At 37.8% G+C, this 22632-nt stretch overlaps 1 protein-coding gene across 2 annotated transcripts in view; it reads left to right on the top strand.

The window, feature by feature from the left end:
• Positions 1–22632, top strand: part of EPM2A (EPM2A glucan phosphatase, laforin) — a 71560-nt gene that overhangs the window by 38443 nt on the left and 10485 nt on the right. The gene's annotated exons all lie outside the window — the stretch shown is intronic.

Raw genomic sequence — 22632 nt, 5'->3', positions numbered from 1 at the left:
CATAGAGGGAAACTCAGAACGAGATAGTTGAATGCTTCATGTTCACTGTGCAGAAAAAGAATAGTGCAGGTCTGAAATTGCCTATTCTTAGAAAAGCCTGCTTGCAAGGTTGGCCCTCTTGCTGGTCTCTGGGAGTTTGGCTAGTAAACAGTCCCACACACTGATATAAAACTCTCCCTAAATACTAATTGTGGCTCACTGTGCCTAAACTGTGCAAAGAATATGTTTGTGCTTAACACCTGCCTTCCTTTTGGGAATCTAGAATTTTGGTATATACTGGGCAGAGGATACCTACATACCAGCCTCCACAAAAAACCATTGGTGGTGTCTCTAATGAGCTTCCCTGGTAGACAATACTTCCCATTTATTTTAACAACTTGATGCTGGAGGAATTAAGCGTGTCCTATGCAATTACACTGTGTGTTTGGGGGACTCTTGGAAGCGTGCACCTAGTTTCCTCTAGACTTCTCCCATGTACCTTTTCCTTTTGCTGATTTTCCTTTGTATCCTTTTACTGTCATAAATCTCAGTATGAGTATGACTATATGCTGAGTCCTGTGAGATCACCTAGCAAATCACCAAACCTGGAGTGATCTTGAGGAGCCCTGACATATTCACTTTATGGGATTCATCCTAGCTAATGTGTTGAGCCAGTCCTGGCTAGGACAGCAGGCTCTCAGAAGGCCCTTCACCACCAATCGGTAGAGGTGCAGGTAGACTTTTAGCCTTAGACTGGTATCTGGTCATCTTGGTGCGAATCTCAGGTACATGCATCCCATTCTGTGTGAATGGGTTTTTTTGTTTTCTTTTTTCCCACCATATTTTAATGTAGTCATTAAAAGCATGTGCTCTGAGTTGGGCTGCCAGGGATTGAATTCCAGCTTTACTACTCCCTAAGCAGTAGGACTTTGGGTATGTTACTTAAGTGCTGTGCATCATCTGTAAGAGAATGTTAATAGTAAATTTAAACCTTAGTAGGCTGTTGCTAGGATTAAATGAGATAAGACATTAACACAGTAAGTGCCAAACGTGTTTAATTATTCTCATAACTGGCATTATAAACAAGCAACAAGTTTATTTTTTCTTCCAGAATTCAGTAGAGAAATTCTCCCTGGATAAAAATATGGGGAGGTCAATAATTTTTTTGGTCACTTACAGATAATAAAAGCTCTATATTCATTTAAGTCATAAAATACAATCTTAATTTTCTACTCAGAAGGTTGGCTCCTTTGAAATAATCAAATCTTTCAGTTTAATATAAAATGAAATCCTTTAATATTCTTGCCTTGAATTCAATCTTGCCTTCTATTAAAATCTTGTTCCTTGATTTATTTTTGCAAATAATAATTTAATGACAAATTAATAGTAAAAAGATAAACTTTTGTCTATCTATTTACTTTACCCATTTCCAAATTACATTGTTTTTACTTTGCCTTTTATATTTAATATGTAGTTACATTTGTTTTTTGAATCAGTGGGAGAGTAGTTTTTCTTTAATAGGTAAATATAGTCCATTAATATTTAGTGTTATAAAATGCTCAGTCTTAATTATACCATCTTAAGTCTCCTGTTTTTTTGTTTTTTGTTTTTTTTTTGCGGTACGTGGGCCTCTCACTGTTGTGGCCTCTCCCGTTGTGGAGCACAGGCTCCGGAAGCGCAGGCTCAGTGGCCATGGCTCATGGGCCCAGCCACTCCATGGCATGTGGGATCTTCCCAGACTGGGGTATGAACCCATGTCCCCTGCATTGGCAGGCGGACTCTCAACCACTGCGCCACCAGGGAAGCCCAAGTCTCCTGTTTTTAATGCTTTTTAAACATTTCCTGTCATTCTGTCTTTTATATATGATCATCTTTCTGATAATTAGAAGATATATAGAATGTTTCTTGTTCTACTATAGGTTATCTTTTGAATGTGAACATACTGTTACTTCAAATTCAATTTAATTGATTGAAAGCACCCAGAGAAGCCTCCTTTTGAAAGACCGTAGATATTATTACATAGATAGATAAAGAACCCACTATCCCTTGGCTACAACCTCAGTTTTTAGTATTAGTGGGATTTTTCCTTACAATTATTTATTTTTATTTTTAATATTGTATAGCTTTACTTTTATAAGTGACAACACATTGTTTTGTCACTATAATCAATTCTTTAGATTTAATTACATATTTAAATAAATTTCTTGACCATCATATCTTTCATATAAGGGCATTATCTTTTCTGAGTCTTTTTAAAGTCATCACTGGGTTGGTTAGATTAAGTCACAAGGTAGTTTTTCAAGAAGGATTCATGAGAGTTTATTTCTTAAATCTTTTACATATTAATATGTCTTCATATTGTCTTTATACATAGATGGCAACTTGATTAGATATAGAATTTTGAATTACTTTCAAATGTATTTAGATGTTGTTTTTAATCTCCTAACTTGATTGTTGCTATGGAGAATTTTGAGGCCAGGCTTATGTTTGGGGGCGTCAATGAGGATTTGTAAGATTTATTTTATTTTATTTCATTTATTTATTTGTTTATTTTTGGCTGTGCCGTGCAGCTTGTGGGATCTTAGTTCCCTGACCAGGGGTTGAACCTGGGTCCTTGGCAGTGAGAGTATGGAGTCCTAACCACTGGACCACTGGGGAATTCCTGATTTGTAAGATTTAATGTGCCCACCCTTGACCCTATGGAACTGACATCTTTAGGGTTAGGAGAAGTTCAGATGGTAGTTATCTTTATGATGAGTAGAAAGGAGTGTGAAGAGAGTCTTCTAGGGCCTGGTAGAAGTTCTGTTTCTGAATTTGGGTGCTGGCTATATGAATGTATTATTTGAAAAAAAAATATTGAGTAGTACACTTATGTGTATTTTTAATGTATATTACATTTCAATAAAAAGTTTTTAAAAGTTCATGTACCCAGTCTTGCAGATACTTAGAAAAATTGATAGGGTGCAAGCTCTTAATGTGTTACAAATATAAATAACCAAAATAACTTGTTTCAGAATTTCCCTTCAATAGTTTCCATAAACTATTCCATAAGAAAATTAGATTCCCATTAGAGGCAAACAAAAAGGGATGGTAACGTATAGGCAAAGAAAAACAAATTTCCTTGAAGTCCATTAACTGATTCTCAGTAGATTCACATAAATTGTGTCTTAGATCTTTGGTACTGTACTTATTTTACTTGTTGATGTTCATCTCAAGAATGCAGTGAGACCAAAAGATTGTATTTGTAAAAGTGCTTTTTGATGTTCATTAAAACAGGATGCAAAAGCCAAAGTAATAGCCATGTAGCCTTTTTATAGATCATAAAAGGAATAAATAAAGCCTCTTAAAAGTATATTTGAAGCTTCACTGGTCCTAGTCAGAAAATGGAATTATTTAGTATTTCAATAAAACAGTGGGACCATCCTCTTTTTATGAACCGTTAGTATTGTGCCAGCTGCCTGCTTTTAACATCAGTGAAAAGAGGATGGATGGAATTTTCACATGCACAATATGTATTGGAAACAATAAAACATACACGGACCTTTTCTGCAGATCCCCTTTGACCTATTTAATAAAATAACAGAATCCCAAATTGTGAATTTTTTTTAAAGCACCTGAGTAGCTGAGAGATCTCATTGCAGATGGGCAGGTCACTAGGGCAGACATCAGTGTAGCTCAGTCCTCTCAATCACTGCCACACTCCCTTTTCTCTTTTTGTTATTTTATATTCATGACCATTCTTTCTTTCCTTATGTAAATATAAAGATATACCATTTAATTCCTGACTCTGTTTGCTAAATAGAGAAGGCAATTCAGTAATGCATCACTCAGTATTTCTGGTTGTAGAAATGTTGTGCCTTGCTAAGCAGAGGAAAAGGCTCTCAGGAAGGCTTCCTTTACATTGATAGGAACAGGTGTTCTCTTTTAGTTGTCAAGTCAGCTCCCTTCTGAGAATCTCAGATAAGTGGTCCAAATTACATCTAAGAGGAAAATTTGCCAAAGCATAATTACTTTTCATCAGGGTGCCACAAATAATGAAAAGAACAGAACACTGGAAGTATATTGTAGTCTACTTAATCACCATCATTTTAAAAAGCTGATGTAGAATTCCTTACTTCAAGACAAAACTATATAGCTTTGGTGGTAAATTAGGCATATTTTCTAAACACTAAATTATATTTCTTCTAATTCACATTTGGCTAAGAAAAGCTGGCTAGTCTTTGTAGCAGTGGAATATAAGTGATAAGATTTGCAGCTGCCATTTCAAACAGTGCATTTTTGTCTATTCTTCAGTAGCTTCCTGTGTTTCTATTCATCCTGAATGAATTCCTTTCTTTATCTTTCTTGATAAGATAAATTTCAACACGGTTGCCTATCTATGCATAATGCAGACTCCTTATATCACCTTGCCTATCCATTCCCCTCCTCCCCCACCCCCACCCAAGAGCTAAACTTGTGGAGAGTGATAGATTGTTTGTATGGGTAGAAATAGTAAAACTTTGCCCAGTGATAAACAATTATTTAGAATAGTGCATAAAAAATTCTGGTCATCAGAATTATATCTAGCATTTATCTGCATTTAAGAGAATGTCTAAAACCAAATAACTTCAGCTGAGGCATAATGGAAAATCTGAGATCAGTAAAACTAGTTTTGACTAAGATCTCAACCGTTGATCAGCTATGGGAAAGTTACTTGAACTTTGCTGTTTATTCCTCTATAAAATTAGGATAATAATTATATAATGAAACAAATAGCATAACATTTGACATATATACACTACTATGTATAAAATAGATAACTAATGAGAACCTAGTGTATAGCACAGGGAACTCTATACTCAGGGCTCTGTGGTGATCTAAATGGGAAGGAAATCCAAAAAAAGTGGGGATATATGTATATGCATAGCTGATTCACGTTGCTGTACAGCAGAAACTAACAGCATTGTAAAGCAACTATACTCCAATAAAAATTAATAAAAAAAGAAACAAATAACATAAAAGCATTTTCTAGGATTGTACTTGATTAATAATAGTAATTATAAAAGAAATCTAATATTTTGGGGAGGATGAGTAGACTTTTGGAAGGTTATGGGAGAAGATGCCCATCCTATGTCAGCACCTTTAACTAGTGTCAAGGTCTTTGAGTCACCTTCTGTTTTTCCAATTGCTTTCTGTTTCTTCGCCATCAGCAGTTCTACTCTATGATCCTTGCTCTTTATCCTTTCCAGACCATATAATCGAGAACCTCCCACCCCCCATACCCAGTCTCTTTTTACATCCCACATTGATGACTGTTTCCTCTCTTTCTCCAGCCAACTGGGTCGATGGAATAGAAATGGCTATTCATAAAATAAAATTTGTCTCGATTAAGTTACCATGGAGAAGAGCTGTAGGCTTTGCAGTACATTACACATCTAAGGCAGGGATTGGCAAAGGGTCGGACAGTGTATATTTTAGGCTGTGTGGGCCATATGGTTTCTGTTGCAGCTATTCAACTCTTTTGTTGTAGTGTGAAAGTAGATATATAAATATGTAAACAAATGAGAATGGCAGTGTTCCCTGAAAACTTTGTTTACAAAAACAGATGGTCGTCTGGATCTAGCCCATGGGCCATAGTTTTCTGGGTCTCTAAGACATGGGGATGAGTCATACAATACTAGTGTTTAAAGGGATATGGCAGTCATGTAGTCCAGCTTTCCCCAATGTGTGATCCATAGACAGCTGTCCCCCTGCAATCAAAGGTTAACTGGTCAAATATATCTTTGAAGTGCTACATGTTGTTCCCCCTTCTTAGAGGCTCACCAATACATTAGCAATACTCAAGGCCCTGACTTTCTTCAGGGGTGGAATATAAGTAATAAGAATGATAACTTATGTTTTAAATAGTGCTTACTGTGTGCCCAGATCTATTCTAAATGCTTTTACATATATTAGTTCATTTAATCTCAAAACCCTATGAAGTATGTAGTATTGTTAATACCATTTTATAGTTGATGAAAGTGAGGCACTGAAAGGTTAATTAATCTGCCCAAGGTAGCATAATTAGTGGTGCCTGGATACAAATTTATGCAGTCTGGCTCCAGGGTCTGTGCCCTCAGCTACCCTTCCACCTCTGTGTAATATCTAGACACCTCTGGGAAACAGTGTGAGCTAAGAAAGTGCTTCTTTCATCCAGTTCTCTCAGTTAACACATTGGAAAAGCAAGGTCTAGAGAGATTCAGGTGACTTTGCAAAGGTCACAAGTATAATTAGTAACTGAGACCAGTCTAAAAATCAGTTAAATCACCACCTGGTATTTGAAGAAATGCTCGAATTGATCCTTTATAAAGACAGAAATCCTTTTAAAAATGAGTAATCATCTCTAATTTTCCCTTTTTAATTCAGGCTTTTATAACCAGCTTCATTTCAATGGGGTAAATATAGTTTGATTTTTTAAAAGTAGAATTATTTTCACTTTAAAAAATCTGATAGGCAGTCTTCTGTTAAGAGAAATAGGACAAATATTTATCTCTAACTTGGACCTCTTTCCCAGGCGCTGAGCCATTGATTCTCAAGTCTCAATGTACAATAGAATCACTTAGGGTACTTGGAAAAAATGATGGTAGGCCCCACCCTACTGCTTCAGAAATTACATTTTAATTGCGGATCTGGTGTAAGTGTTTCAAAAGCTACCCCCAGCAGGTTCTTGTATGGAGCTGGATTGTGAATCACGTTTGTTACCGTCTGCTAAATTTGTCCACCTGCATTAACAGCTAACATTTAAAATGCTACATGGCATGAAATGAAACTTACGGCTATGGTCCATGGGTTATAATTAATAAAAATGTGACCACATTTCAAGCATGAGTGGAACTTTAGTATTGCAGATAAATTGTACTGGTGGCTATAATATGCAGTCAGTTTTATGTGAGTGGGACGTTTGGATCGACGTGCATAACAGCAGAACCAGACTAACCAGAAAACTCAGATTCTGATAGGTTGCCAGAAGTCTGTATGGCTCAGATAGAGGCTGGTCTTGACTTTTTAAAAAACTGAAGTATAGTTGATTTACAATACTGTATTAGTTTCAGGTGTACAGCAAAGTGATTCAGTTATTTTTTTCTGATTATCTTCCATTATAGTTATTACAAGATATTGAATATAATGCCCTGTGATATACAGTAAATTCTTGTTGCCTATCTCCTTTATGTGTAGTAGTTTGTTAACCCCATACTCCTAATTCATCCCCCTCCCACCCTCATTCTTCACTTTGATGTGGCTCTTTAATGCCTGGGACTTAAGGTGGAAGAAACACATATTTTGAAGGATTAGGTTTTGTTTTTTTTGTTTTGTTTTGTTTTTTTGCAGTACGCGGGCCTCTCACTGTCGTGGCCTCTCCCGTTGCGGAGCACAGGCTCCGGACGCGCAGGCTCAGCGGCCACGGCTCACGGGCCCAGCTGCTCCGTGGCATGTGGGATCCTCCCAGACCGGGGCACGAACCCGTGTCCCCTGCATCGGCAGGCGGACTCTCAACCACTGCGCCACCAGGGAAGCCCGAAGGGTTAGGTTTTGCCACCATTCTCTACCTACTTACAAATATTAAAATCATTTATAATAGAAGAATTTTGAGAATAAATCATGTGTAGTAAAGTAATTTAGGATAGAAAGAGAACATTTATGAGAGGAAATGGGATAGAAATTATCAGGGACTTGAGATGGTCTAATTACTACTAGTGAACACTAAATTTGTCTTTAACTTTTTTGGTAGTTAAGGCAAAAAAAGAATATAAATATAGTTTTATATTTTGGCTAAAAACAGCTTTCACTTTGCAGAGAAAATTGTTATTTTTAAACTAATTTCAACCAGCAATTTAACATATATCCTTGGGATAACACAATTAAAAATATCTTCACCACAGTTTTGCAAAAGTTATAGAAATGCTGTTCAATTGGTGATAGTTGTAAGAACCATCATGTAGTTGAATGAACCAAATCTTTTGAGTAAGTAAAGACATTTCCACAGTTGTTCATTCACTCATTCATTTATTCAATCACCTGTTTGCTTTTTTTGTTTGTTTGTTTGTTTTTGCGGTATGTGGGCCTCTCACTGTTGTGGCCTCTCCCGCTGCTGAGCACAGGCTCCAGATGCGCAGGCTCAGCGGCCATGGCTTACGGGCCCAGCCGCTCCGTGGTATGTGGGATCTTCCTGGACCGGGGCACGAACCCGTGTCCCCTGCATCGGCAGGCGGACTCCCAACCACTGCACCACCAGGGAAGCCCACCTGTTTGCTTTTAATTGCTACCATTATGCTGGATACAATGTTAAGTTCTGGAAGTAAGGTGATCAATAAGATGTCATGCTTGTTCTCAAGGGGTACAGAGTACAGTGGGAGATATGCTCAGAAAACCCAAAATTTCTATTGAGAGAGGTCAGAGACTGAAATAAAGGTGCGTATATGTTATGGGAACACAAAGAAGGAGGACCTAAGTGGAGGACCAAGGAAGATTGAATAGGTTTAATCAGATAGATATGCAGTGAAAATGCATTCCAAGAGGAAGAACAGCAGGATAAATGTCAGGGAAGGGAGAGTGCATGGTGCTTCAGAAGAATTACAAGTATCTCCCCTAAATTGGGTGGTGGGATTCATATGGGGCTTCAGAATGGGACCTACATTGGGGTCAGATTCCAAAGGGTCAGGCCAAAGACGTGAGACTTCATACGAAAGTGATGGGTAGTCACCTTAGTATTTTCGGCAGTAGGGTCATGTGATCAGATTTGTGTTTTAGAAAGATCACTTTAGCTACACTGTAGAAGGGAGACCGACTGGGAGATCACTTAGGAGGCTGTTAGTGTAATTCACTTCTTGAGTGTTGAGCCTCTGAAGGAAAGCAATGGGAATGGAGAACAGGTGACCGATTCTGCAGCTTTTCAGGAGTTTGACTTGTATGACTGGGTTAATGACTGTAGAGAGGGGAAGCAGAAAGAAGGAAGAAAGGTTTCCTGGCTTAGGTGACTGGGCAGCTTGTGGCACAATACATGGAAATCTAGAGCAACTGGGGAGAATCAGGTTTGTGGGTCGGGAGCAAAGAGTGGAAGATGGTGAAAATGTGTTCAGGTGATACTTATGGGACTATTAGTGGAGAATTCCAATAGAGCGTTGAGGTCTGAGCTGGAGGCAGTAGATTTGGAATTTACCAGCATGTAGATGGCAGTTATAGATGGCAACGTATACTAGTGAGATAACTTAAGAGTATATAAATTGAAGAGAGACCAGAGTTTGGAACCCTGAGAAACACTCACACTTAAGGCTTGTAGAGGACACAGAGTTTATGAGGGAAACAGAGCATAAGTATGAATAAACTAGGAGTATGTGGGATAATGGAAGTGATCAATAGGATACATGTAATTTGGGACAGAGATGTAATTTGGGATAATATAACAGGAATGTAATTTGGTAATTTGATAGATGTAATAGGGAGGTAATTTTTTTTTTTTTTTTGCGGTCCGCGGGCCTCTCACTGTTGTGGCCTCTCCCATTGTGGAGGGCTCCAGACATGCAGGCTCAGCAGCCATGGCTCACGGACCCAGCCGCTCCGTGGCATGTGGGATCTGCATCGGCAGGCGGACTCTCAACCACTGCGCCACCAGGGAAGCCCATAGGGAGGTAATTTGAGACAGAGATAGAAAGTGTACATTAAACTGTGAACTATCAACTGTGTCAGATGGGACTTGATAGGTGTTGGGTCTCTGGCTCATGGACTGAATTCTCTTAGTAGAAGCCTATGGATGATTTTTATTATTTAAGGGACAGATGTTTTAGATATCAGATATGTTTCAAAAGTTTGAAATCCAAACATTTCTCCACACACTTAAGCCCAGTTGTGAATGCAGAATAACGTTCCTGAAAAATCTTGAAAACATCTAAGCACAGCAGTTAGAGGCGATGATGTCCTTGACCATGAAACATGGAAGAGGCAATTTTAGCTTAAAAAATGTAAGACCAGTTTTTCCCAATTAAGCACTTCAATGAATGTAAGCTAATATATGCTCAGTGGAATGGATGATCTGAAATAAATCTGTATTTTGAAGGTATTGCCAGAATGAATTAACTGCATATAAGGGCGCCACATAACTGAATGCACTCTCATGATGATTAGGGTTATTTGAAATTCACCAATTTAAATATGAAAGTTTTAGTTTGGGTATTATTGGTGTTTAATTCTCTTTGTGAATTGTATTAGACTACATGCCCGACTGTTTATTTAAGACCTTTCCTAGTTCAAAATAATGTAAGTAGACCAAGTATCACTGATATCTGGCATATCTGTGGATTTTTTCCCCTATCTATGGATTCTCAGAATCTGGGTAACATAAAGTAAACAGAGGCCTTTTTGATTTGTACCCCCTTAAGTGGGTTTATTGACTGTCATGACTTTGTTTTGGTCCTCATGAAATATATGTGCCCTGATTCCAGGCTGAATGAAAGAAGCAAAACTTCCCAGGGATTTTCTCAGTCCCAATATTACAATATTTGTAGCTATGAATCTCTCTTCTGTACCTGTCATCCAAACTACTTACATCTCATAGGGGAGAGGAGGTGTTTCTGTTTGTCTTTCTGGAAGCTTACCTAATTTCTGACACCCCTGACTGCAACACTGCTAATTGCATCAGAGTTCTCAACCATTTAAATTCCTTGGTGTTCCCTAAATTTCAAGTCTTGTGTGTATCATCCCCAGTTTTCAGCATCCACATATAAAAAATCTCAAGCTTCACTTTAAAAAGATAACACAAAAGGGAATTTTTCCCCCTATCAAGAGGCCAGTGAGCACTGTAAATAAGGAGAAAAGAGGAATGTTTTAGAACCAAGGAAGGTCATTATGTAAATACAACCATTTGGCTTCCTACAGATTCTTCACTGAGAAATCAAGAAAGAGGGCTAAAGAGATTTAAAATTTTTTCTGTAATTAGTAGAATTTTTAAAAATAGCAAGCCTCTCTGCACAGTTATTCGGCCTCTAGTATTAGTATCAACAATAGAGATAAAATGCTTTTCTTTTTGTTTCTACTTGCAAGAGGGACCTTATTTTGTTTACTTCTCAGTGCACCTGAGCATTATGAATTGCATTGATCTATTGTATAATGATATCATAATAGCATATAGATTAAATATCACTATTAGAGTACTCCTTGCTACTCAAAGTGTGTTCCAAGAGCCAGCAGCATTGATATTACAGGGGAGCCTGTGAAAATGCAGAATCTCAGGCTCTAACCTAGATTTACTGAATCACTATCTGCATCTTATCATAATCCCCAGATGATTCCTCTATACATTAATATACTTTTTTTCATTTATAAATTTATTTATTTATTTATTTATTGGCTGACTTGGGTCTTTGTTGCTGTGCGCGGGCTTTCTCTAGTTGCGGCAAGTGGAGGCTACTCTTCGTTGCGGTGCGCGGGCTTCTCATTGCAGTGGCTTCTCTTGTTGTGGAGCACGGGCTCTAGCCGCGCAGGCTTCAGTAATTTTGGCATGCGGGCTCAGTAGTTGTGGTGCATGGGCTTAGTTGCTCCACAGCATGTGGGATCTTCCCCGACCACGGCTCAAACCTGTGTCCCCTGCTTTGTCAAGTGGATTCTTAACCTCTGTGCCACCAGGGAAGCCCTGTACATTAATATTTAAGAAACACTGGTTTAGATGAATAATAACCATACAAATACCCCAGATGATTTTTTTTGGTCAAGAAAATTATAAGGAAAACGCCTACTGTGGCTCAAAGTACATAATAGAATTCCTTTCATGATAGAACTTCCTTGTATTTCAGTAAATCAAATGATTAGTTGGCAATGATGAAGAATTAACATAAAAAAGAAAAAAATCATTTTTTTCATTTTCCAACTGTCTTGTTTTCTAAATTCATTTTTGTTCCAGAGCTGAAATAAGGACCCACAGGTGCAAAGAATAAATTTTAAAAAATAACTCTTTAGAAAACTGATTAAATCAATCAATCAGTTTCATTGTGATCACTTTACCTACAATGGATATTTCCTTGATGTGAGTTAAATCTAATTGATGGGCAACATATCCTCTGTACAAAGTTCTTACATCAAAAAAACAAAACAAAACCCTACCTTATTAACATTTCCATAATAGAAATGAAAGAGTTGAGTGGAAAACTGAAAGGAAGTTTGAATAGTTTGATATTCTCAAGACTTTGGGCATATGGATGCCATTAGCATGATGTCTAGTCAATGAAATGTTGGTTAATCTGAAACTTGTAAAAATATGTAGTAAGGAAACAGAGAGATAGGCTTCATTGAGGGCAGACCTGGTTAAGCAATTGTAAATTATAATATTACATGAGTAAACTTAGAGTCATTTTATAATCTTCCCTTTTCTCAATCCTTTCATCCAATTAATGTGCAAGTTCTGTTGGTTCCACTGCTAATGTACATCTTGAATTAATCCACTTCTCTATCTGCACCACTAACTATATTCCAAGCTGTCACTATCCGAAAGGTCTTCCCTCTTCCTCATAGCAGCCAGAGTCACCTTATAAAAATTATGAAATAAGTCCATGTGACTCCTATACTTAAATATCCTTCATTGACATTTCATTGCTTTTATATTCTTATACAAATTCCTTAGTACATCAATGAGGCCTGGCATGGTGTTTTCAGTCTGTCTCATGCCACACTTCTTCCTTATTCCCCTCACTCCTGTCTCTACGTTTCTCTTGGTTCCTAAAGTATATACCTCTCTTTCTCACCATAAAACATTGTATGTCTTGCTCCTTTTTCTACATCATGTCTCAGGGTTTTTTCTGTTTGTTTGTTTGGGTTTTTTTGGCCATGTCAAGCAGCATGTGGGATCTTAGTTCCCCGACCAGGGATAGAACCTGTGCCCCCTGCAGTGGAAGCTCAGAGTCCTAACCACTGGACCACCAGGGAAGTCCCTCTACATCATGTCTCAGTTTTAATGTCACCTTTTCAAGGGACATTAAACTGTCTGTAGGAATGTAAGTTGGTGCAGCCACTATGGAAAACAGTATGGAGATTCCTCAAAAAACTAAAAATAGAATTACCATATGATCCAGCAATCCCACTTCTGAGCATATATCCAGACAGAACTGTAAGTCAAAAAGATACATGCATACCTATGTTCACAGCAGCACTATTCACAATAGCCTAGACATGGAAACAACCTAAATGTCCATTGACGAATGAACGGATAAAGAAGATGTGGTACATATATTCAATGGAATACTACTCAATCATAGAAAGGAATGAAATAATGACATTTGCAGCAATACAGATGGACCTAGAGTTATCATGTTAAGTGAAGTTAGTCAGAAACAGAAAGACAAATACCATATTATATCACTTATATTTGGAATCTAAAATATGAGACAAATGAACTTATCTACAAAACAGAAATGACACAGATATAGAGAACAGACTTATGGTTGCCAAGGGGGAGGGGGAGTGGATGAGGGATGAGGGGGAGTTTGGGGTTAGCAGATGCAAACTAATATATATAGAATGGATAAATAATAAGGTCCTACTACTGTACAGCACAGGGAACTATATTCAATATTCAATGATAAACCATAATGGAAAAGAATATAAAAAAGAATGTATGATATGCATAACTGAATCACTTTGCTGTACAGCATAAATTAACACAACATTGTAAATCAACTATACTTCAATTAAAAAAGAAAATAATGTCACCTTTTCAGGAAGGACCTGCCTGATTGTCTTACTTGAATTCTGATTCCTCTGTGGTTCTCTATTTTAACTCCCTGTTTAAGTCCTCAATAGCACATTACAAATTAATTTATAAATTTTAAAGATTTTGGATATTTATTCGTTTATTGCCTGTTTTCCTCAAAAAAAGTAGGCTACAATAAGGGCATACCTTTACTGTCTTGCTCACCACCGATTGTTGAGTACCTGGTAAAAAGCAGGCATCATTACATTTTTCTTGAATAGAAAGGATGACTGTAAAACAAATATAAAAATTTTCACATGCTTAATTTTTTATTACTTCCTTGATCTTCTGTGGTTCCTAATTCATTATGCAAGTAATTAATTTTGAAGAAATCCTTTCAAGTTCATTATGTGAAGAAATATTAAACATGACATTTTACTCTTTCAAGGAATGCAAGGCATTGGAAACAAAATTAACATGCCAAGAGGATATTTTAATGGAACATTTTGTTGAAATTTGTATCAAGGGAACCAATTGAGGCTGCTAGCCTAGTTATTTGTCTTAGTCTGTGGTACCTTGTGATTGACTTTAAGAAAGTGAAGTGTGCTAGTTGCCGTATTTACCAGTACAATCTGTCAATATGGCATATAAACCAAATTTCAGGCCAACATATATGCAAAAATAAGAAGAACAGGGCTTCCCTGGTGGCGCAGTGGTTGAGAGTCCACCTGCCGATGCAGGGGACACGGGTTCGTGTCCCAGTCTGGGAAGATCCCACATACCGCGGAGCAGCTGGGCCCGTGAGCCATGGCTGCTGAGCCTGTGCGTCCGGAGCCTGTGCTCCACAACGGGAGAGGCCACAACAGTGAGAGGCCCACGTACCGCCAAAAAAAATAAATAAATAAGAAGAACAAACTCTATGGGACTAAGAGTCTGAAGAAATCATGAGTCTGAGAGACTGTGCTCTTATACATTTCAGGTAATTCTCCAATGAGGAGCATTCCCTGAAAGCCAAGCAAAGGGACCCAAGACTCTACTGTATTTATCAAAACTATTGATAGATACCTCAGGACTTTAGAACTGAGTTATTAGATCAAGAAAAAAGACAAATAGCCCAGCCAGGGGCCTGATGGTCTCTTCCCCTACATTGGAGGTACTCAGGTGATGGATTGAAGGACCTGAGTAAAGGAAGGAGTGTGGGTAGTATTGTGTATAAAGAACAATTTGGCACCACAATCAAATGTTAGTTGCATTTTTAGAATTCCAAACATCAGGATGAAAGGTGAAAAATATCTATTCAAATGCTTAACTTTAAGTGCACTTGATGTATGGATATTTGAAGAGTCTGGATAATTGTATATATTTTAAGTCTGAATTTTAGACCTTATATTCATTTCCTGGGGCTGCCGTAAAAATGTGCCACCAACCAGATGGCTTAAATAGCAGAAATTCATTGTCTCACAGTTCTGGAGACTAGAGGTATGGGATCAATGTGTCTGTAGGATTGATTTGTTCTGAGGGCTGTGAGGAAAGGATCTGTCCTAGGCCTCTTCCCTTGCACTGGAGATTGACTCTTATTCCTTTTATCTTCACATCATCTTCTCTCCATATGTGTCTGTGTCCATATTTTCCCTTCTTATAAGGACACAATTCCTATTGAATTAGCCTACACTAGTGGCTTCATTTTAACTTGATTATCTCTGCAGAGAACCTTCTCTGAATAAAGTTACATTTTAAGGGATTAGGACTTCAACACAGGAATTTTTGGGAAATGCAATTCAACCCATAACAGACCTTCATAATTAATTTACTTAAATGGCATTTTATAATATAGAAAATAAAAGAACATGTCAAAAATATTTGCTTTATGTGGCCAAAAACTACACAGCACATCCAAAAAAATCTAAGAAACTAACTGCACTTATAAAAATTCACATATGCTCTATATAGACTATAGTCTATGACCCATAAACAAACTATAATAAAACTTTTTTATTGGAATTTCCCTGGTGGTCCAGTGGTAAAGAATCCACCTTACAATGCAGGGGACGCAGGTTTGATCCCTGGTCTGGGGACTAATATCCCACATGCCGCGGGGCAACTAAGCCCGCATGCCACAACTACTGAGCTCGCACACCTCGACTAGAGAGCCCGCGTGCTGCAAACTACAGAGCCCACATGCTCTGGAACCCGTGCATCACAATTAGAGAAAACCCTCATGCCACAGCTAGAGAGAAGCCCACGCGCCACAATGAAGAACCTGCATGCCACAATGAAAGATCCCACATGCCGCAACTAAGACCTGATGCAGCCAAAAAGATAAAAATTAAAAAATCTTTAAAAAAAAACCCAAAACTTTTTTATTGAGGAAGTTAATTAGCATCATTTTTTAAAATTGGAATTTGTCTTTGAGCAGTTATTCAGCCTTAACTGGAGTCTATTATAAGCACCCTTTTGGGGTAGAAATTTGGCATTAATAACTTAACACCTGACACCAGAGAACAAATTTTCAGCGGAAGGACCTATATGTGCTAATGAAGCTTGGAGCTTACTAGAGGTTGATTTTAATATTTCTCTTGCTTTCTCCCTAATGAGATCTAAATTACAGTCCTAATAGACTTATTTTCTTCACCTATTATTTAAAAGCCAGATCACATTTTAATTTCACATCGAATTGTCCATAAAATAATAAATAAGGTAAATGCAGCACAATTATACACCTTAAGAAATGTGCTAATCTCTTTTTGCTCATGAATTCTTAGCTGGATTTTGTGAAGAACCTCAGCAAAATCCATTTTCTCTGTCTTTGAAACGGTGCTGTGTTTGTATGGATAAGAAGAGGGTGCTGCAATTCATGAGTTGTGGTCTCTTGGTGTGATAAGAAATAAACAAAAGCCTATATTCATACATTGATCCCACCATTCCTGTGGTTTTCCTAATTTTTTTTCCTGTGGACAAAACATAATGCTAATTTTCACCTTCAGGAAAAGGTTATTCTGCCATTTCTTGTGGCCATTAAGGATGGAACCTGCGATGTGGAGTCTATACAGCTGTCTCCTTTGCAGATATCTCTTGTCTTTTCCACGCTCCCTCCTCCTGTCAGTACCCTGTGATTTTTTTTTTTTTGCAGTACGTGGGCCTCTCACTGTTGTGGCCTCTCCCGTTGCGGAGCACAGGCTCCGGGTGCGCAGGCTCAGTGGCCATGGCTCACGGGCCCAGCTGTCCCACGGCATACGGGATCCTCCCAGACCGGGGCACGAACCCGTGTCCCCTGCATCGGCAGGCGGACTCCCAACCACTGCACCACCAGGGAAGCCCCCCTGTGATGTTTTTGAAAAGTGCTTGAGTGCTCATTCTACTTGATGTACTCATTACTGCCAGTGAGGCCTCCTTTGACTGACAGCTGAGATGGAGCAAGTGAGTTCTGATTCGTATGCTTCAGTAGCTGTTGTACCATAGGTCCTAGCCTGACAAATGAAGTAATCAGTGTAGTTTTGCAATGTGATGACCTGGAACCACAAATCCAGATTCACTCAAATGAATGAAACTGATTTTGATTTGCAATCCAAGAAAGTAAGGTTCCAGAATGTCAGCCATCTATTTCTTTCCCCTGGTCTTTAGCCAAGTTGTGATATGACTAGGATGGATTTTATTTAAATTCAATCTTGTTGAATCATAGTGGCAATAGTCAGAACCCAAGTGAATAATTTTTCTCTACAATAGTACATTCTTAGTGGATATAACTGTGTTAAGTATTTGGCATGACTCAGAAAGAGATTTAGTTTTGATGTTTTGGAAGATAATATGCATTAAACATAAGGACACGTGTTCTCACAACTACTCTCTTATAACAGAGTTTCCCATTCCTCACTCTCTGTCTAGGAATCATATGCAGTCTTGAAACTATTTTTGGAGAAAGTAAGGGCTTCACTTTATATGTCCATGTGTAGTGCTGAGCAAGTCCACATCCTCTCATCTCCATATTTTTCACCGCTACTAAAAGGTATTGAGATCTATATACTCAGCTCCTCCTGAACGTTTATTGGGATCTGCTAGGCTAGTGGTTCTGGAATCTAGCTACATATGTAATATATGTAATATGGTTAATTTCTAAAAAAAAAAGTAAAAATCAATTCACAGAATCTGAGGCCTCCCTTTAGAGCCACTTTATGAGTATCTCTGGCGTAGATCCTGGTAATAGAAGTTTTTATAAAAGCACTGCATGTGACTTGAATGCAAAGCCAGATCTGGGAACTTCTGTTCTGGGTTGACTGAGTGTCAATGCCCATTTGGTACAGTGGTTTCTCTTTGACCTTTCCAAATAATCTATAGTGGAGATGCCAGAAATCTCTGTTGTAATTCATGATTGATAGTGAGTTATTCATAAAATAGTTCTCTGGAAGTTTTATGATGTGGTTTACAATATAATTATAAGCTCTGCTTTTTATTCTGTTATTGTATCTTTGAAGTTTGGTATGTCTTGCATTAAAGCTACCTTTACAGAAGATTTTTTATTCCCTAAATCTTATATTTCAACAAATTTCTTCTCACCTTTACAAAAAAATCCTGATTTAAAAAATCATTTAAAGTATCATTGACACCAAAAGAAGATTAAAACTAAGATGAGATGAGTAAAAATTGATTTTTAATGGTGTCAAATCATTCTCTTTTGAATGAAGTAAAAGTTTAATTACTGTTTAGGACATGATGCATCTTATTACCATAGTGTATCGTGTAACTAGAAATGTATCACCTACTATTAGAGACAACAAACTGAAACAGAATGCATATAAAGGGCACTTTAGCTGTCTGATTAAGTAGAATCTATTGATCTGTGTGTTTCCAACAAGCCCAGTATTTTGTCTCTATATCTCATGTAATGGTTCAGTATAATTTACTTTACAACTTCAATTCTCTATCCTTCACTACACTACTTGTTTTCAGAATTTATCTTTAGTTATCCGCCTCCTAGGTTCAGAACATCTTACTCTAAAAAAACCAGGAATTATTTTATATTAATTTATTGAATATGTACTCTGACTTCTAGCATTGTTAGAGGAAGAATTAATTATGTTAAGTAAAAGTTGGAAGTATCTCGTATAGAAACTGGTGTTATTTGTGTGTGAGTATGTGTGGGTGTGTATTTCAAGGGCTTATTTCCATTAGAAACTTGATGTGGGAAATATATATGTTAGGGTACCAACTTTGGGCCTATTTATCTTTGATTTGTTCTGAGTTTCTTAAGGTTACTGGCTAGTTTAAATACATTTGAAGACCGGGGCTGAATGAGATGATAAAATAACACCTTTTTATTTAGCAACACAATGTGATCTATATATTGAGTCTGGTTTTGGATTCTGATTTCTTATTTTATAGGGTCAAATGTCCTGATTTACCCTTTATATATCTCTTTGAACTACTCTTTGGTATATATGCAAATCTTGCATGCCAGCCACTTTGTTTTGGCATTTATCTACTAGTTGAATACTAAATGCTCCCACTCAAAGAGTACAGTACTCAAGAGAACTCTGGATAACATTTGGAATTTAGCTTACCTGTCATGAATATTCATTTTAATATGTAACCAATCCACTTCAAGATTTGGACAGTAAAAGTACACTATTGTTCAGAAGGTTGTATAACTGAGGTGTCCACTTCCTTCTTTTTCCAGCTGAGTGTTCTTAAGTATGCTCAGTTAAACCCCAAAGTATAGGTAAAGCAGCCCAACACTATGACCTACTAGGCATCCAGCAGGTTGCTGCAGGAGAAATCTTTATGGAATAATGGAAGGAAGGATGGAACTTCTACATAGGGGAAGGTTCCTACTCTCACTGAACAGCCGGAGTGTAGGGGCAACGACCCAGGGGATGTGAAGTTTCCATTCCTGCAAAGACCAATACTCAGCTAACAGTGTCCTGGCCAAGCATAGCTCTGGGCTACTCTAAATGTGTCCCTGCTGGTGGTCTTTCTCTCAGTTCACTGGACCCAATGGGGTGTCTGAGAATTCTCTGGAGTCAGAAATAAAGTTTTTAAAAAAACCTTTGGATCCTGTGCCCTTCTTCACAGCACCTGGGTTTCTCTTTGTTTTAAATTTTATCCTTTTATTGCTTCCATAATAATCCTCAATATCCACAAGGAAATTCCTAATAACCCATTATACTTAGAACCCAAGTGGCAATAAAAAATTGGTTTATCCTCTCCTGGAGAGTAAGTAGGGTTCAAGCTTTAGAAAGATGATGCTTGATCTTGTAAGATATTTTCATTGAGGATGGATAATACCCACATTTGAGGATTAGTCAATTGGCTTCTTAATGTTAACATCCACAATGACAACAACAACAACCAAAGGAGAATAACTAGCTGGATTTCATATTATAAAATAGGGTGAATAGTCTACACTCTGCAGCATTCAAATGAAGGATACATAGGACAATGAAAAATTATATAAATAGTCATTTCAATATCAAATAAATTACTAAAATAGGTACATTATAATAACTAGACATAAACTCCACTGGTACTTATTGTGTATCCACTAGTGTCAGACTTACTCAAATACATTACTTAATGGTATTTACTCCTTACAAAATTCCTGTGAATTAGTTATTTTGAGACCCATTTTAAAGATGAGCACACCAAAGGCTAAGAGATGATAAATAGGTTGGCCTAAGGTCAGACAGTTATTACCAAGTGCTTTTAAAAATACTGTTCTAAAATTGGTATTTGAACCCAGTTTTTCTAGCTTGTGTTTAGTGCCCTTTCCATTATGCCACACTTAACATGTTATCCTGCTGTTCAGCTATCTAGTATTAGGCGTTTGCTTCATTCTTTATATCTCTCTTCATATACACATGTACATACATACTTACATATTTCCAAATATGCCATGGAATCATATTATCATCAGAATATTGTAGCTGATGAGCCACAAACTCCGTGTCAGGTATGTTGGTCTTACTCCAGCTCCACATTCCTTTTCTTCCTACAAAAAGTAAAGAGTTCTGTTCCACTTTTATTCCCCTAAATGAAGGTTTCCTAACCTCCACTTTATTGACATTTTGGAGAAGATAATTCTCTGTTGTGGGGAGCTGTCCAGTGCATTGCAGGATGCTTAGCAACATCTCTGGTCTCAGTCTACTAGATGTCAGTAGCACCAACCAGTGTGACAATCAAAAATGTCTCCATAATCACTGTCAAATGTCCTTCGGGAAGCAAAACTGTTCCCAATTGAGAATGACTGCTCTAAACTTAAAATGAAAGTAACTAAATAAAAGTGTAGTCCCTCTGCTCTGTTTCTTCCCTGCATATTAGAGACTTTAAGCAATTAGTTTATTTAGGCTTTGTATTAGAACAAGTCAAGTTAGGCTGTGGTAACAAACGATGCCAAAATTGGCTTAACACAATGAACTGTTAGCTCTCTGGGCTGCTGTCCTCCCTGAGTTAGGTTACCATCCAGGTGACTTCAGCTCCTAGAAGCTCAGCATCCACATGTGCCTTCATACTCATTGCAGCAGGGAAAGAGAGAGTGGAAGATCATGCATAAGGCCTTAAGTATGTCCCTCTGAAGTCACACTGGTCACTTCAGCTTACGTTTTAGCGACAAAAGCAAGTCATGTGGCCATATCTAACTTTGAGGCGGAGAGGAAGTTTAGTCCTCCATACTTGAAAGGGGATACGTGGGAACACTGGTGAGCATCCGTGATGCCTGCCATCATCATCTAAGGACTATTGTCTGAATGCCCTGTAATGAACCTAGTAAGGTTCTAGGTTACATGAATCAAGTAAAGTTTGAAATAGATTATTCATCTATTAGTTCTGGAGAGAATGTATGCATGTGAAATAATCAGTGAACAAGACAACATATACCATATGCAACAGATTATAATAACGTGTTCAATTTATATATTAATTTGGGAAATATTTACATTTTTAAGATACTTATATTTTATGATTTTAAGTCTTGCAACTAAAGAGCATGGTATATCTTTTGGGTTCTGGGACCTAATTCCAATGTACGGGGTAGGGAGTATTCTCACATATCCAAGCAATTCTCCAGAGACCAGCTTGGTGTCCTGCAGTTCAATTCAATTCTGACACTACCTACCTACAGACAGCATCAGATTCCACAGGTTAAGTGTTCAGTCACACAAGACCCAGCCCCCAACCTGCCTTCAGAAGCCAGTCACAAACCCAGGTTGTTACCCGTGTTTCTGATTGACTGGCTACGGATTGGAGATTCCCCACACCTCTCCTTAAACTTGAGTTTGATTAATTTTCTAGAACAGCTCACAGAACTCAGATAAACATTTTACTTCCTAGATCACCAGTTTATTATAAAAGGATGTAACTCAGGGACAGTCAGGTATAAGAGACACCTAGGGGAAGCATGGGGAAAAGGGCAGGGCCTTCTCAGTTCCACGTGTTCACCAACCTGGAGGCTCTACAAACCCTGTTCTTTTGGGTTTTTATGGAGACTTCATTTCATAGGCATGGTTAATAAAATCATTGGCCAAAGGTGATTGATTCAACCTCCAGCCCCTCTCCCCTCCCAGGAGGTCAGGGGGTGGGATGAAAATTCCAACTCTCTAATCACAAGGTTGGTATCCCCTGGCAACCAGCCTACATGCTTAGGTGTATTCCAAAAGTTACCTCATTAACAAAAGACACCATTACAGCTCTCATCACTTAGGAAATTTCAATGGTTTTAGGAGCTCTGTGCCAGAAATGGTTATGAAGAGCAAATATATATTTCTTATTATAAATCACAATGTCACAGTATGTCTCTCTATTTGTTCGTCGTTGTTTTCATAATATCCTCTAATAAAATTTTATAGTGCTTTCTGGTTAAAGGTATTCCTAGATGTTTTATAATTTTGTTTTCTTTGTTTGTTTGGGGTTTTTGTTTTTTGTTTTGTTTTGTTTTGTTTTGCGGTACACAGGCCTCTCACTGTTGTGACCTCTCC

The sequence above is a fragment of the Mesoplodon bidens genome (genome assembly GCF_964165515.1).
Source record: "Mesoplodon bidens genome assembly, chromosome: 12".
NCBI lineage: Eukaryota > Metazoa > Chordata > Mammalia > Artiodactyla > Ziphiidae > Mesoplodon > Mesoplodon bidens.
The sequence above is the reverse complement of the archived record's forward strand: the minus strand, read 5'-3'. Positions and strand labels throughout refer to the sequence as shown.